This window comes from Heterocephalus glaber, unplaced genomic scaffold, assembly GCF_053883595.1.
Source record: "Heterocephalus glaber isolate CG9 unplaced genomic scaffold, H.glaber_assembly_v1.0 deba00001429, whole genome shotgun sequence".
Classification (NCBI taxonomy): Eukaryota; Metazoa; Chordata; class Mammalia; order Rodentia; family Bathyergidae; genus Heterocephalus; species Heterocephalus glaber.
The window spans coordinates 19,547,993-19,563,659 of NW_028258294.1; the positions used below are offsets into that span (position 1 = coordinate 19,547,993).

Consider the following 15,667-nt stretch of genomic DNA (forward strand, 5'->3'; position numbering starts at 1 on the left):
TATTTTATGCACGTATTTAATGGAGCCCATGCTGATGTCTAAGTGGTTTTCAGGTTTTCTTACTAATAATGCTGCAGAGCCCTTGTGTACATGATTTAGGCATAGTATGCCACTGTGTATGAGTTTATCAGATACATTTTTACAGTAGCTGAGTCAGGGTATAGGGAAAACACAAACAGACTTCACATTATTGTATTCCTACAGAGTTAATCTGGGGATTGGGAATATAGCTCAGTGGTAGAGCATTTGCCTACTATGTACAAGGCACTGGGTTTGAGCCTCAGCATTACACACACACACACACACACACACACACACACACCCCACAATTAAACTATTTATGTTCCCAGCATTTCTCTATAAACTTGTAACTATTGGGCATTATCACATTATCATACTTTTATTTTTGCTACTAATCTGTAATAATTATTATTAATACTAGTAATAAAGTATTTTGTTGAGACATAATTCACATACCATAAAATTCAGCCTTTTTTTTTGTACCTGGGATTGAACTCAGGACCTTGTGCTTGCGAGGCAGGCGGTGGAACCTCTGAGCTAAATCCCCGGCAAATTCAGCCTTTTATAGTACAAAATTCTATGATTTTTTATATTCCCATTTTTATATTTCCATTATCTAACTCCAAAATATTTTCATTACCCCAGAAAGAAACTATAGCCTCATTGCTCATACTCTCCATCTTCCCTTCCCTCAACCTAGCCCCTGGAAACTATTAATCAATCCACTTTCTGCCTTTATGGATTTGCTTATTCTGGACATGTCCTATAAATAGAACTGTACAATATGTGAGCTTTTGTACCTAGCTTCTATCATTGAGCATAATGTTTTCAAGCTTCACCCATGTTGTAGCATGAATTAGTACTTCTTCTATATAGTTGAATATATCTATTATATATATTATACATGCTATATATATCATATGTATTTGCCATCATGGATGTATATTTGAGTTGTTTGTACTTTTTATTATGAATAATTCTTTCATGAACATTTATGTATAAATATTTGTATGAAGACTGGTTGTCAGTTGTCTTTGACTATACATCTGGAGGAGAATTGCAGATCTAAAACTCTATGTTTCACATTTTATGGAATATCCAACCTGTTTTTCCAAAAAGCCTGTACCATTTTATATTCCTACCAATCATGTGCCTGGATTAGGGTTGAGGGTCAACTTGATTGGCTTTGGGAGTAGTCTGGGGGATTGGTGGAACACACTTCTGGGTGTGTCTGCGTAGGTCATGGAGGCATGGCCTTGAGGCTTATGTTTGGTCCCTTGCCTTTTCTTGTCTGGCACCCTTCTCCAGTTTAGCTTCCCAGCCAGGATGAACTAAGCAGCTTTGTTCTGCCACACCCTTCCACCATAATGTTCCCTCTGAAATCATGAGTCAAATAGAAACACTCCTCCTTTAACTGTGAGTGTTGGGTATTTGTTCCAGATTGAGAAGCTAACTAATACATGTTCCAATTTCATTCTATCTTTGCCAACCATTAACTTCCGTCTTTTCTTTCAAAATTATACCATTAATAGTGGACATAAAATTATGTCTCAAGGTAGTTTTGATTTGTATTTCCATAATAACTAAGATTATCATGTGCTTAAAGGTCCTTTGCACATCTTTTTAAATTTAGAAATGCCTATTTAAATCCTTTACTGTGGGCACTTTTATTATCGGCTTATTTGTGTTTCAATTGTCAAGTTGTAGGAAATTTTCATACATTCTGGATATTATACCATTATCACATACATGTCTACAAATATTCTCCCCCCATTTTGAGCTTTCTTTTTCACTTTCTAGAGAGTATGACTTGAACCACAATTTTGACAAAGTCTAGTTTTTTTCTTTTCCTTTGGATGTTTGTACTTTAGATGTCATATCTATGAAACCATTGTCTGTTATAAAGCCACAAAGATTTATGGCTAAATTTTCATGGAGAAGTTTCATAGTTTTTGGTGCCACATTTGGATATGTGATCCATTTTGAGTTTTTTTGTGTATTGTATAAGTTAGGTGTCCAAATTCATTTTTTACATGTAGATATCTGTTTATCTCAGTACCATTCACTATAAAGACTATTCTTTTAATTTGAATTTTCTTGGTGCTATTGTTGAAAATAAAGTACACCAATATTTATAGCTTCATTTCTAGATATGTAAATCATATCTAGATATGTAAACTAACAATCCATCTATCTATCTATCATCTATCTTATACCAGTGCCACAAGTCTTTATTATAGTTTTGTAGTGTGTTTTGAAATTGAGAGATGTGAGTTATCCTACTTTGTTCTTTCTTCAAGAAGTATTGGCTATTCTGGGTCCCTATGAATCATATGAACACTTTGTCATTTCTGACTAAGAGGTCATCTGAAATTTTGATAACTAATATAGCACACTGAATGTATAGATTAGTTTGGGGAGAATTTCTATCTTACCAATATCAAATCTTCTAATCCATTAGCATGAACTATTTTTCCACTCATTTGTACTTGTACTCTTTGCCAAATTTTAAGTATTTTATTCTTTTGATGCTAATATAAATGGAATAGCTTTATTGACTTTATTTTTGGACTACTCATTTTTAGCACATAGAATACAACTGATTTTTTTTGGTTTTTGTCCTATATCCCATACTGCTCAACTTGATTACCAGCTCTAATATTTTTTGAGGACCTAGGATTTCCTACAAACAAGATGATGTCAAATAGAGGTAGTTTTGCTTGGTGTTGTGCTAACAAAATTATAACATGAGATCTTCTCTTTTCAAAAATATTTAAGTGTAAAGAACAATATTGTTAACTATAAACATAATGTTATACTACAGATATTTGAGTCTGGCCAAATAAAAACAGCCTGTTATGTGGGATTTTCCAGGATTCATCAACAAGTTACATAGTAAAAATGCTTAAAAATGAAGCTGTGAAGTTTCTTCAACCCCCTTCTATCTTCACCATTGACTGCAAAGATGCTAATTATCATCAACATTGTGGGCTGACTTTTTCCCCAGGTACTGGGGACTAAACCCAAGGCCTGGAACATGCTAATCATGTACTCTATCAGTGAGCTGCATACCGAGCCCATGAGCTATTGGTTTTAAGGCCCCTAAGGAGCTGAAGAAAGATGAACACTGTTGAGTTAAAATGCCACAATGCTTGCTGGTCTGACTGATTCTGCTGTATTCTTGGCTTACAAAAAGTCTTTTGTTAATTTCCAGTTTTCTGAAAAAGTAGATTCTTAGAGTTTTTTCTCATTTCTTTTTCTGGAGGAGAGAATTTTCAGAGGTTTTTACTCTGCCATTTTAATTGGGCATTCTCACTTTTTAACTTTCTTGAAACTATTCATTCTTAATTCCAAACAAACATTTTACCAATGTACTTTTGGATATTTTATCTTGTCTGTTGTAAGGGCCAAAAATAGTTCATCTCTTACCATCTATAATAAAACAGAACTAAATCATAAACACAGGAATAAACCTCTCCCCACGCTATGAGATTTGAGGGACAGTGACAGGTTCTTCCACATACAAGTTTCTTTCTTAGCAGGCTCTCCCTGCTGAACTTCCCACCATTAAGTGAAAGCACAGAGATCTTGAGTCTGTTTAGAAAATTTTGATTAGAGATTCACAATATCATGAAGCATTCCTAAAATCAGTTGTCCCTTATTGTTGTCCCTGACATCTTGGTCTCTGAGATTGTAAAACATGATACAAATATTAAGATACAGGAGAAGGTAACCCATTACATGTAGAAGACTTGGATAGCCCTAGTGGTTTATAGGCAGAATAGATGCAGCAAGGTGAAATGCAAAGACCATAGATAAGTTAAAAAAAAATCTCAAAAATACCCAATATGGTTTTGCAACCTTTTTCTCCCTTTCTCCATCTCTCCTTTCCTTTCTTTCCTCTCCCCCCTCATCTTTCCCTCTCTTTCCCTTTCCCTCCTCTTTCTCTCTCTCCCTGTCTCTCTCATTTTCTTCCCTCTCCCTCTCTATTTTTTCAGGCAGTCTCTTGCTATACAGACCAGGGTGGCCTGAACTTGTTGTGTAGCCCAGGCTTTCTTGAACTCCTGATCTTGCCAGAAGTGTGCTGGGATCACAGGCATGTACCACTATCTCCAGCTCTGCAATCTTACTTTCTTTTTTTTTTTTTTTTTGGTACCGGGGATCGAACTCGGGTCCTTGTGCTTGTGCAGCAGGCGGCGAAACCACTGAGCTAAATCCCCAGCCCATGCAATCTTAAACTGATTACCTTATTCAGTCTCACAGTCATTATTGACATAAAGTCATCCTTGCCTTGTAGGGTTGTTATGAGGATGAGATGTATATGATGTTGTTTGGCATAGCACCTAGCATAGAGGAAGCATACAGTTAATATTAGTCGAATCTGGACATGCAGGCTGATGAGTTAGTACGATCACAGATGGTAGACTGAGGACAATGAGGCCTCTGTGACTGGGGAAAGACTATGCAGTTGCTTTTCTTGGAATGTAAGTCTCCAGTTGTCCAGACATTGCCTTCTAGTTTATTGCTGAATTGCAGTGTGTAACATAGAAACTGTCAGTTGGTGTCTTATAAATAGTTGGCTATCCTTTTGTTTCAGAAACTCCCCCAAACCAAGATTCTGCCACCTGTATTGGTAATCATTTAGGCATTTAATGATGCTGCTAGAGACTACTTCCCAACAACTTTTCTCACAACCTCTTATTGCCACTAGAAGCCATTTCGTCTGACTCAATTCTCAGTGCAGCATTTTAGCTCCTGTTGTGGTTGAAAAGTGCGCTTCTTCTGGTTTAGCTGTTGTTAATTTCAAGTCCCTTTAATAATTAATATCAGATCTCACTCCAGCCAAGCTGACAGACATGCTGCTCTGCCTCTCCCTTGCTTTTTAATTGGCACCTTGTGAGCTGCAAACTGCACAGTGCAAATGAGCTAAATACCAGACTCTGGCTCACATTTCCTTGTTGACAAAAATTCAGAAAGCTCAGCCTCAGAAAAGTTCCAAGAACTGCAGAAACAGTTCTGATTTGATGTGACATAAATGTTTTCATGATTCCCCCCCCCACACATGCCTTTGCAATTATACACGTATATAAGGTTAGGAGATAGTGCTTCCCAAGTGAAAAATCTGAGCCTTATTATTTAATAGCGCAAATAGTCAAGATTGTCTATTTACAAGCCCCCTCAGAGCTACAGCAAAAAATGATAAAAATCAAATCTATATGGATTAACCAAATATTAATTTAATATTAATCTGAGTACTGGGTCCAGCCATGCCATTTTCTAGAAGACGACTTCGGTGAAGACTGAATATACTGAAGGGATTGTGACAATTATATGTCCACAACAAAATGCCACAGACTTAGCCAAAAAGAATGTAGAATATTAGAAGTAGAAAATAAAAGTTCAAAGCAAAAGCTTCTCTCATGTGTGTTGATTGAGTATACTAAATTTAAAAACTGTATGCTGAGAGAATGAAGTAGATGCTGAGAAGATGGTAAAAGTTCTGAATTAAGTGGATACTTAAACTTTTTAAAAGTCAGTTTAAATGTAATCTCACTTTCAATTTTAAATATTATATTTTAAGTGATTGTTTTGGTTAAACATAGCTTTTTAAAAAATGAAAATGTAATTTTTTTGTTTGGTCAGGTCTAAAATCTTTTCTTTAGGGGGTAGCTTTATTTTATTGATACATTTTAGATATACATAATGAGGATGTTCATCACAGCGAATTTTTACCTGAACATGGTATATCTTGCTTTTTTCTTTTTTCTCATTCCCCTCATCTCCCTTCAGCTCCTCTTCCTTTCCTTATTTACAAAAGCTTTGTTTCCAGAAAATATAATTTTTCATGTGGTTTGAGTTAAAAGTACAATATTTGTACCAACTAACCACTTAGACTACTGATTCATATTTAACATAGGGTCTGTTACAAAGAAAGTAGATGCAGAGAATGTGTATTTGACCAAAAAGTATATTGTACATTACATGTTATTTCTGTTATAGTTACCTAGACAAAGGTCTAAAAATATTGTTCCACAAATGTCCCTTCCCAAATAAAAGGGATTGAATGAAATGCTCTAAAATTGAAAATCAATAGTCACATAGGTGAAATATTATGAGTAGAAAAAAACCTAGTCTTTGTGAGTTTGAGGGATTTTTAGTTTCATATTCATGTACTTATAACATACATGTATTCATGTTTTTTGAAAGTCATTCTTCACATCTGAGTCAGTAAGTTTTGACTCAGCTTTCTTTTCTCTTGCAAGCCATGCAGGTAGCTGTAAGTAGATGCATCTTTGTGTACTGAGGATCCAGGGTACATCAGTCCCTACTGGGGGGGGATACAACGTCAGAGCTCCTGGTACCTTTTAAAACTTCTGCTCAGAAATGGGACTTATCACACCCTCTCCCATTCCTTTGGTCAAAGTGTATCATGTATCTAAGCTCTATATCAATGAGATAGCAACATAAATTTTCTCATGGCAGCCACAGCAGCCTCAGGGTCAGGGAAGGGGTTGAGGTCACCAGATAAAATGCCTGATCTCCAGTTAAATTTGAATTTCAGCAACCATAATACATACCTTGGGAGTCTTCTTGCTGTTCTCTGCTCCATGAACTTTATACTAATCAAATCAAACCTAATGCCACCTAGCTTCACATTTATTCTGAAATTATAATGGCCTCCAAGCCTATATTCAAGATTTCAGCTCCCCTAGAAGTGTTGACACTTATTCTCACCTGGATCCACAAACAAATTGGACACTTGTGGACACCTGGCAACACTCAGAATAGTCTTCTCCTTTTCTCTGCAACTGCCACAATATCCACAATATCTGCTGACCTACAATATCCTGAAACTACTTGTAAGAGCCTCATCATTGCTGCTGCTCTGCACCATCTACCCCCAAGATCACTGTGTACCGTTATGTTGGGTCCCAGTGTTCCTAAAGCTTTGATGTCTCAGGGCAACAGGCTGGGCTAAGCTCCAAAAGGAAGATGGAACAACTGTCCTTTTTCCATTCTGTTACTCCTGGAGGGCAGAAGCATTCTAATAATGCCCAAGTTCCACAGATCCTCTCATGGGTACATACTTGCCAGCTTCTCTCCTTCATCCTTCTGGCTGTATAGGCTCAAACTCACGCCCAGGGACTTTTGGCTTAACCATCTGCTTTACAGCTTCTGGGAATAAAAATGAGTCAGAAGCTTTTTATGGGCCATTGTCCATACACAAAGCATTCTTGCTCTACCTGTGTCTGGTATCCGAGAATGATAAAATGCCACCTGCACATTTTGTTTGTCTTTCCCATGCTCTCCTTTTCCTCCAGGAGTTCACATATATTGATTCCTTTTTCTGGCATGTTTTACTCCATTTCCTATATTATAACTTTGTGGCCAATTCTACAATATTGATTTTCTTTGTTCCTCAATGAGAAGCAGCAATGGGATGAGAGAACTGACCTGAAGGTAATCTAATCTCTACTGCCTATGTTTAGTATACATGATATAATTCTGGGAAATGTGACACAGGAGAGGTTGAATAGAAGCTTGTTCTCTTTAAGAGAACATGTTGGAAAGTTATTTTTTCACTCTTTTTAATTTGAACAAAAAGCACGTAGTGATAAATGTTATGTCTCCCATCCTACAACTATAACAGGAGGTAAAACTGGGATGAACCAATGCTGAAGTCAGCAGACAAGAGAGAGGCCAAAATCCTATGTCTTCAATGATATTACCCAACTTATAGCTCAATTGAATATAATGCCCACCCTGTCTCACCAGAGTCTTTATCACTTAACAAATGTACTTCTTCAAGGTAATTTTGGTGTTCCTTTCTATATTAGCCAGCTTTCCTGTCATTGAGACACACTACCTGAGACCCACAAGTTTTAAAGGAAAAGAGGCTAATTTGGCTCATGATTTCAGGGGTTCAGTTCATGTCTAGCAGGCTCCAAGACTGAAATATTATAGTGGAAGGGTATGGGGGAAACAAAGATGGTTAATTCATGGCAGCTGGCAAGCAGAGCAGGAGCACAATGCCAGAAAAGAACAGGTGAGGAACCATATATTCTACCCATGCATGTATAACTCACTAGACACCCAGGTGGATGCTTTACTAATCTGCTAGGTGTTTCTTAATCCAATGAAGTTGACCTATCAGGATTAATGGGGAACCATTCTTTACGTTCAAGGCATCTGACCCCACCCTGTCTCCTCTTCTGGTGACACCTACAAATACTTCACCATTGAGCTCAAGTATAATTTTTCTCCTCCTCCTCTTTCTCCTCCTTCTTCTCCTCTTTCTTTTCCTCCTTCTTCTTTGAGACAGGGTCTTACTGTGTAGTTCAGGCTGGTCTTAAACTAACTATGTAACCCAGACTGGCCTCAAACTTGCAGTGATACTCTTGCCTCAGCCTCCTGAGTGCTGGGATTACAGGAGTGCACCACCACGCACAGCATCAAGTATAATTTTCTTGGAATCATTTCAGTCTGGGTTAGGCAACCTGTCTCTTATAGTCCAGAAAAAGTTTTATCATTGCTTGTTTAGCATGTTCCCACTGGTTTGATCTACTGGTAGTACATGAACAACTGTTCATTGGGTGGCTTGTTCTATCCAATGGGACTGTCCCATGCCACCTGATGGGATAGTCATACTACTAGTGCTTCAGAGCCTCCCAGCAGTGAGACATATGCATTATGTTGTGAACTTTAAAAGTCTGCTTCAACCGTTAGAATATAATTGTAAAAGGGCAGGAACTATTGCCAGTGTTCACACTGGTAATCCAAGCTACTCAGGAGGCTGAGGCAAGGGGATCACAAGTTCAAGCCCAGTCTGGGCAAATTAGAAAGATCCTATCTCAAGATTTTAAAATAAAATTATATTTAAAAAATCAAGTACCACTGATATAGCTCAGTGATAGAGTGCCCCTGGGTTGTATCCCCATTACTGTAATAAATAAATCAATAACCACTTGCTGTTTTGAGAACTCACTCCATGAGACCTGCATTGGTGCCTTCAGAGGATGATGCCTCCAGGGACCTAACCACCTGCAGTGTATCACTGTTACAATGCCAGACACAAGGCAGAGGCTCACTAAAGGTTTGCTGAAAGAAGGAGCTCCAAGTCCTGGTCTGGGATGTGTCAGAACTGTCACATTTACCTGCTCAGGCTTAACACATCTGCACTGTCTGGTTTCAGTTGGTTATGGCATTATTGCTTGCCCTCCTTATTTAAGCCATTTTGATCACTGCTCCTGTTCTAAGGTATGCCTCTCACCCTGCATCATATCACTGGAGTAGGACTTATAGGTTCCTAGGCTACTGTCTTTTCTTACCTTCTAACTGTCCCTGTGACACCTGGTCAGCCTAACATTCCTGTCCTACTTCTATTTCGATCACTGTTTAACCTGCTTCAGCCTTCAATACTGTATTTTCCTTTCCCAACTCTCCATATGAGGGCCAAGACAATTGCCATGTTTTTTAATTCTGGGATATATACAAAATATGAAATAACAAAATTCATATGGCCGCTCTATTGCTTCCTTTAAAATAAATGAATGGGCAGTGGATGAATGGGGTCAGCAGGCTCAAATTCTAGGGCTTGGGGATTTCTTTGAACATTTTATCAGGGAACAGTGTTATTTTTTTCATGTAGCCCAAATGGCAAAGTTGAAGACATATTTCAAAACATACAAACAAAACTAGATCTTTCTCTTGCACATAGAAATTAAAAAATGCCTACACTGTGACAGAGTGTCAGATTATCTTAGGTGACACAAATAGTGTGAGGAATTGCTTCCATTTTTCATGAACTCACTCTAGGTTGGCTGTAATAGAGTTATCAGAATGGTATTGTGAGAACAAATATCCACTGAGTTCCACTTCTGCATTTATCTTAGAGGAAAATCGCATTTGAAAATATTTGTAATCCCTGCAAAGCATGAAGACTTATGTAATAAGCAATATCCAGGGCTTTACTTTTGGGAGGAAAACCAAAGTTTTTAAAAAATTATACATTCATTTAGGTCAACAGTTATTCATACCTTCTGTTTATTACCTTGGATGTATTACAGCTGAAATTAAAGTATCATATATATAAATTTAAAGTATCAAATCTATCTTAGTTTCTCTTCTCCTTGTTGAAACAAAATACCCAACACCCACAAATTAAAGGAGGAAAAGTTTATTTCAGCTCACAGTTTGTAGGGGATTCAGTCCATAATTTTCTGGCTCCAAGGCAGCGTGGCATGGCAGAGGAAAAACAGTCCATGGCAGAGCAGGCATGAGGCAGCAGCATCAACTTGTCTTTTTGTGTTCCATTCAGGTTACAAGTCTATTGACTGGTACCAGTCACTTTTAGGGTGGGGCTTCCATTATCCACATCCAGAACTATGCTAAACCAATTATCACTCACCCTTAATCTAGAGTCACACAACCTAATCCAGCATCACACACCCATGGTCCAGCTACCTCTCAAAAGCCTCACCACATGAAACTTTGCAGGGACATCTAGATACAAGCCATAATTCTCTCTCTGTCTCTGTCTGTCTGTCTGTCTGTCTGTCTCTCTCTCTCTCTCTATATATATATACAAATGTAAAGTATTTTTCAAGTAAGTCTCATATATATATATGAATTTAAAGTATTTAAAGTACCTGAATTTAAAGATTTAAATACCTGAACTTTAAAGTATCTGAACTTAAAGTTCATATATATATATATATATACACACACACACATATATATAGTATTTTAAGTTCATATATAAACTTTAAAAGTATCATATAATTATATATATTATATATGATATATATATATATAAATATGGTTTCCTTTTTTTTTTTTTTTGATACGGGGGATCAAACTCAGGTCCTTGTGCTTGCGAGGCAGGTGGCAGAACCACTGAGCTAAATCCCTGGCTTACATATATAAGTATATATATGTTAACTTTCCATTACTGTAACAAATACTTGAGGTAAAACAATTTATAAAATTTACATTTGGCTCACAGTTTTGCTGTTTTGGTGTTTGTTTTGCTGTTTTGAGACAGGGTTCTGCTATATAGTCCAGGCTGGCCTGGAATTCACTGTGTAGCCCAGACTGTCTTCAAATGTGTGATACTCCTGTCTTAGCCTCTTAGTGCTAGAATTACAGTCTTGTGTCACCATGCCTGGTTGACTTATGGTTTTAGAGGTTCCACTCAATATTCCTTTGGTCCCATTGTTTTAGGCCTCTGTAGGGGTGCCAGGTGGCATTGGCAGGGAGCAAGTTTTAGAGGAAAGCCACTCATCTCATGGCCACGAAGCAACAACAAGTGAATGGAACAGAATAGGGTCTCACAAGTTCCTATTTGAGGCCATACCACCAATGAATTAAAGACCTCCAACTAGACCCCACATTTTAAATGTTCCACCACCTCCCAATAATGCCTGGTGTCCAAGCTTAGTTGGGAGAAATTACATGAACCATAGAACTATTTTAAATTTCATTTTCATTACATAATTCAAACATATACAAAAGCAGAAGGAATTCTACCAAAACTCTACAAAGTTATTACTTTTTCTCTTTCAGTAATAGATTATGCTGCCTCTCAGCAGAGGTACTAGACATGCACGTCAGTCATCTAGCAATTTACCATGTCTTGAATGAATCAATAAATCAATCAGATGATATTTTTTGAGCTCTGATTTTATACATAAACTCTGCTAACTGCAATAAAGAAAAAGTTTAAAAAGTAGATTAGCTAGAAAGTGGGTCTTGTATGGTAGTAATTTTAAAATAACTTTATGGAAATATAATTTGAGTACCATAAAATTTGTCATTTCAAGTGTAAGATTCAATGAATTTTAGTATGTTTATAGAGCTATGCAACAGTCAGTGGCAGGAAGTTTTGACTGTTAAAATCTACTTTATAGAAGTAGTATGTGGAATAATATGTGTTTAATAAATATTTGTTGAATAGGTAAATGGAAATAAGATTTATACCCTCAAGGAGCTTGCTTTATTTTTAGTTAGATGAAAATATATACACATAAAGTAAAATCTTTTATAATAACATACTAAAATTATTCAGTTATTTATTCACTCAGGAATGTTTTTATTGAATACCTATTCTATACCAGATTGAAATGTTATTGAAATTTTGATTCTTATTTTGGAAATATCTCAATAAATTTAAAAGCAATGGCTTACGTGTCTTGTTATTATGGAATATACTTTTAATACCTATGTAAGAAATGTTAGTATTGCTTGACTATAAAAATTTTCTACTTTTTCACTAAAAATGGAGAATATAGGATGTACTTTTGTAGCATCTAATATAGAAATTATCCTTATTCTACAGTAAGATATTAATGAGTCAAGATTAACATCAAGAAAGGCTTTCTAGATGTTGGGTTAATATGGAACAATGCTTCTAGGAACAGAAGTCATTTGAAATTTAGGGTCACAAGATATGAGTTCTCAGTCAGATCTAGAGCCAGAAATTTCAAAATATAACTTCAGTTTTTGAAATAAATACAATATGAATCCCTTTTGTAATAAACTCTAAAAGCATTTGGTGAGATTAATAAATAAAAAGCAATTTTCAAAGTGTATGATAATAGTTTTAAGAAATATAAGCTTAGACACAGTTGTCTGCCAGGTGATTTTCATCCTTCAATCAATATGGCAACCTTGGATGTCCCAGAAGAGAGGCTGAAAAAATTTAAGTACAGAGGGAAAGATGCATATGTGAGGAGGCAACAGAGGATGGCACTCAGCCTGGAGCTCTGGAAGGCCAAGAAAGATGAGCAGGCTTTAAAGAGGAGAAATATCACCTACCTCTCCCCTGACCTAGTTTCTAAAGGGGTCAGTCTGACACTGGATGAAATAATCAAAGTTGTGAATAGCTCAGATCTGGCTGTATGCTTCCAGGCCACCAAGGCAATCAGGAAAATGCTGACCCGGGAAAGGAATCCTCCTCTCAAAAATGATTGTTGAATCAGGGGTCATCCCCAGGATGGTGGAGTTCCTGAAGTCATCCCATCACCCCTCTTTGCAGTTCGAGGCAGCCTGGCCTCTGACCAACATTGCTTCAGGGACTTCAGCGGAGACCCAAGCAGTTGTGAACGGGAGCGCCATTCCACCCCTTGCTGAGCTCCTGTCTTCCCCCAATATGACTGTGTGTGAGCAGGCAGTGTGGGCACTCAGCAACATAGCTGGTGATGGCCCAGAATTCAGAGCTGTTGTTATCTCCAGCAATGTCATCCCACGTCTGACAGCCCTGGTTTCATCAACCATATCAATCACATTTCTACAGAATGTCACGTGGACCTTGTTCAACCTGTGTTGAAGCAAGGACCCATACCCTTGTGAGGAGGCAGTGAGGCAGATGCTGCCTGTCTTCTCCTACCTCCTCCAGCACCAGGACAGTGAGATTCTCTCAGACACCTGCTGGGCCCTGTCCTACCTCATGGATGCCTGCAGTGAGCACATCGCCCTGGTGCTTGACACAGGGGTCCTGCCCAGGCTGGTGGAGCTCCTGACCAGTGTGGAACTCAGTGTTTTGACCCCTTCTCTCCGCACAGTGGGGAACATTGTCACAGGAACAGATCACCAGACCCAGATGGCCATCGATGCAGGCATGATGAAGGTGCTGCCCCAGCTCCTACAACACCCCAAGTCCTCCATCCAGAAGGAGGCAACCTGGGCCCTGAGCAACGTGGCTGCTGGGCCTCACCAGCACATCCAGGAGCTGATCACTCATAATTTGCTGCTTCCTTTGGTGACTCTGCTCAGAAATGAAGAATATAAAGTCCAGAAAGAAGCTGTCTGCACAGTGGCTAACTTCGCAACTGGGGCCTCCTCAGATCAGTTGTTCCAGCTTGTTCACTTTGGAATCCCGGGCCTGCTGTTGAATCTGCTCACTGTCCCAGATGCGAAGATCATCCTCATCATCCTCAGTGTCATCTCTTATGTCCTCCAGGCTGCGCAGAAGCTGAGTGATAAGAAAATCTTGTGTCTTCTGATGGAAGAACTTGGTGGGATCGATAGAATCAAGGCTTTACAACTTCACGAGAACTGTCAGATTAGCTGGGCTGCTCTGAAAATCATCGAGAACCACTTTGGTGAGGAAGAAGATACTGACATCCATATTCTCAGTCCAAAGCCAAGACTGTAAATGTATAAATTTCTTCAAGGAAAAACAGCAGAGGCTCCACAACTTCTAAACTCATAACCCAATGCTAAAGGATATGTCCTTTGAGAAGCAGCATTGCTATTTCTTAGCATATCACAAGTGTAAGGTTTTTAAAACTTAATAAAATGTTGAGCACTTTCAAAAAAAAAAGAAATATAAGCTTATACCAGAGTTGATTCTTTTAAAAACATATTATTTAGTGATTAAGGTAGGACTACAGTTTAAATAAAAGTGTCTTTAGTGTAATAAATTTTTAAAAATTAAAACATTCACTCTATTTTGCAATCATACCTTGTATGTAAGCTTAGTTAAGGGCCTTGTTTTGTTCAGGTAATTATAATGATCCACATTATGTTAGGTGAAATAACCATGCACAGAAAGACTGCATGATCTCACTTTTATGGGGAATGTAAACAAGTAAAATTCACAGAAGTAGTGAATGTTTGCTTCCAGAAACTGGATGTGAGGCTGGGAACTGAGGGAAAGGAGAGATGTTGGTTAAAGAGACAAAGATTGTTATTCATTAGGGGTAAATTTTGAGTATCTGTCGCACTATTTATGGTGACCATAGTTAATAATGTATACTTTTAAAATGCTAAGTATATTAGAAATATTTGTATAGCAAAAAAGTAGGTATAGGAGTTGATGGATATATTAATTAATGTGATTTAATCATTCTATAAGATATATAAAAACATCACATCATATCACATAAATATATTCAAATATTGGTCAATTAAAAGATAAAAAATATGATAGTACAGTCATCTTATCTACTAGAAACTAAACAATAAACATTAATTTCTCCCCTGGTTTGGAAGGAGGAAAGTTCATAATAACTGCTGTTCACTGTACTCTTTATACTTGAGGCTAGTTCAAGGGCATCCTCTATTGATTAGCATAATGTAACCACATAAGATAAATTGCTAATTGGAAGCAGCAATGTGTATAAAGTTATTGTGACTCCAAAAATATATTATATAAATAAAATTGCTTACTCAGGGTGTCAGAGTATGGCTTATCTCTTTCTAGAAGCTATGCATATTTTTTTGGCTTTTTTTTAACTGGGGATCAAACTTGGGACCTTGCACTTGGGAGGCAGGCGGCAGCACCACTGAGCTAGATCCCCAGCCCAAACTATGGATATATTTTAACTAGGGAAATATCTAGCAGCCTCTGAGTTGTCTGACGAAAAAGAACTGGATGATGTCCTTTGATGACAATGAAAATCTTCATACTAGTGGGGGTGCTGTCCAAAAATCTGTTTATTAAGAGAAAAATAAGTAATACTCTGAGACATTATTATGAAGCACACTATGGCATGTGTGACATAACATTTTTATATTATCTTTTCTTTAATCAAAACTTTTTTTCTACATCTTATTTTTAGATCATTATACTGAAGAAATTACTGTGTATAAAGCTGTACCTGTCTACATACTTTTAAAAATGTAACTTATGCATATACACATG

The 15,667-nt window shown here is 37.4% G+C and overlaps 1 pseudogene; it reads left to right on the top strand.

Annotated features, from left to right (window-relative positions):
* The first annotated feature begins 12,681 nt into the window (after window positions 1–12,681).
* On the top strand, window positions 12,682–14,338 carry LOC101702222 (importin subunit alpha-8 pseudogene; annotated as a pseudogene).
* The last annotated feature ends 1,329 nt before the right edge of the window (window positions 14,339–15,667 follow it).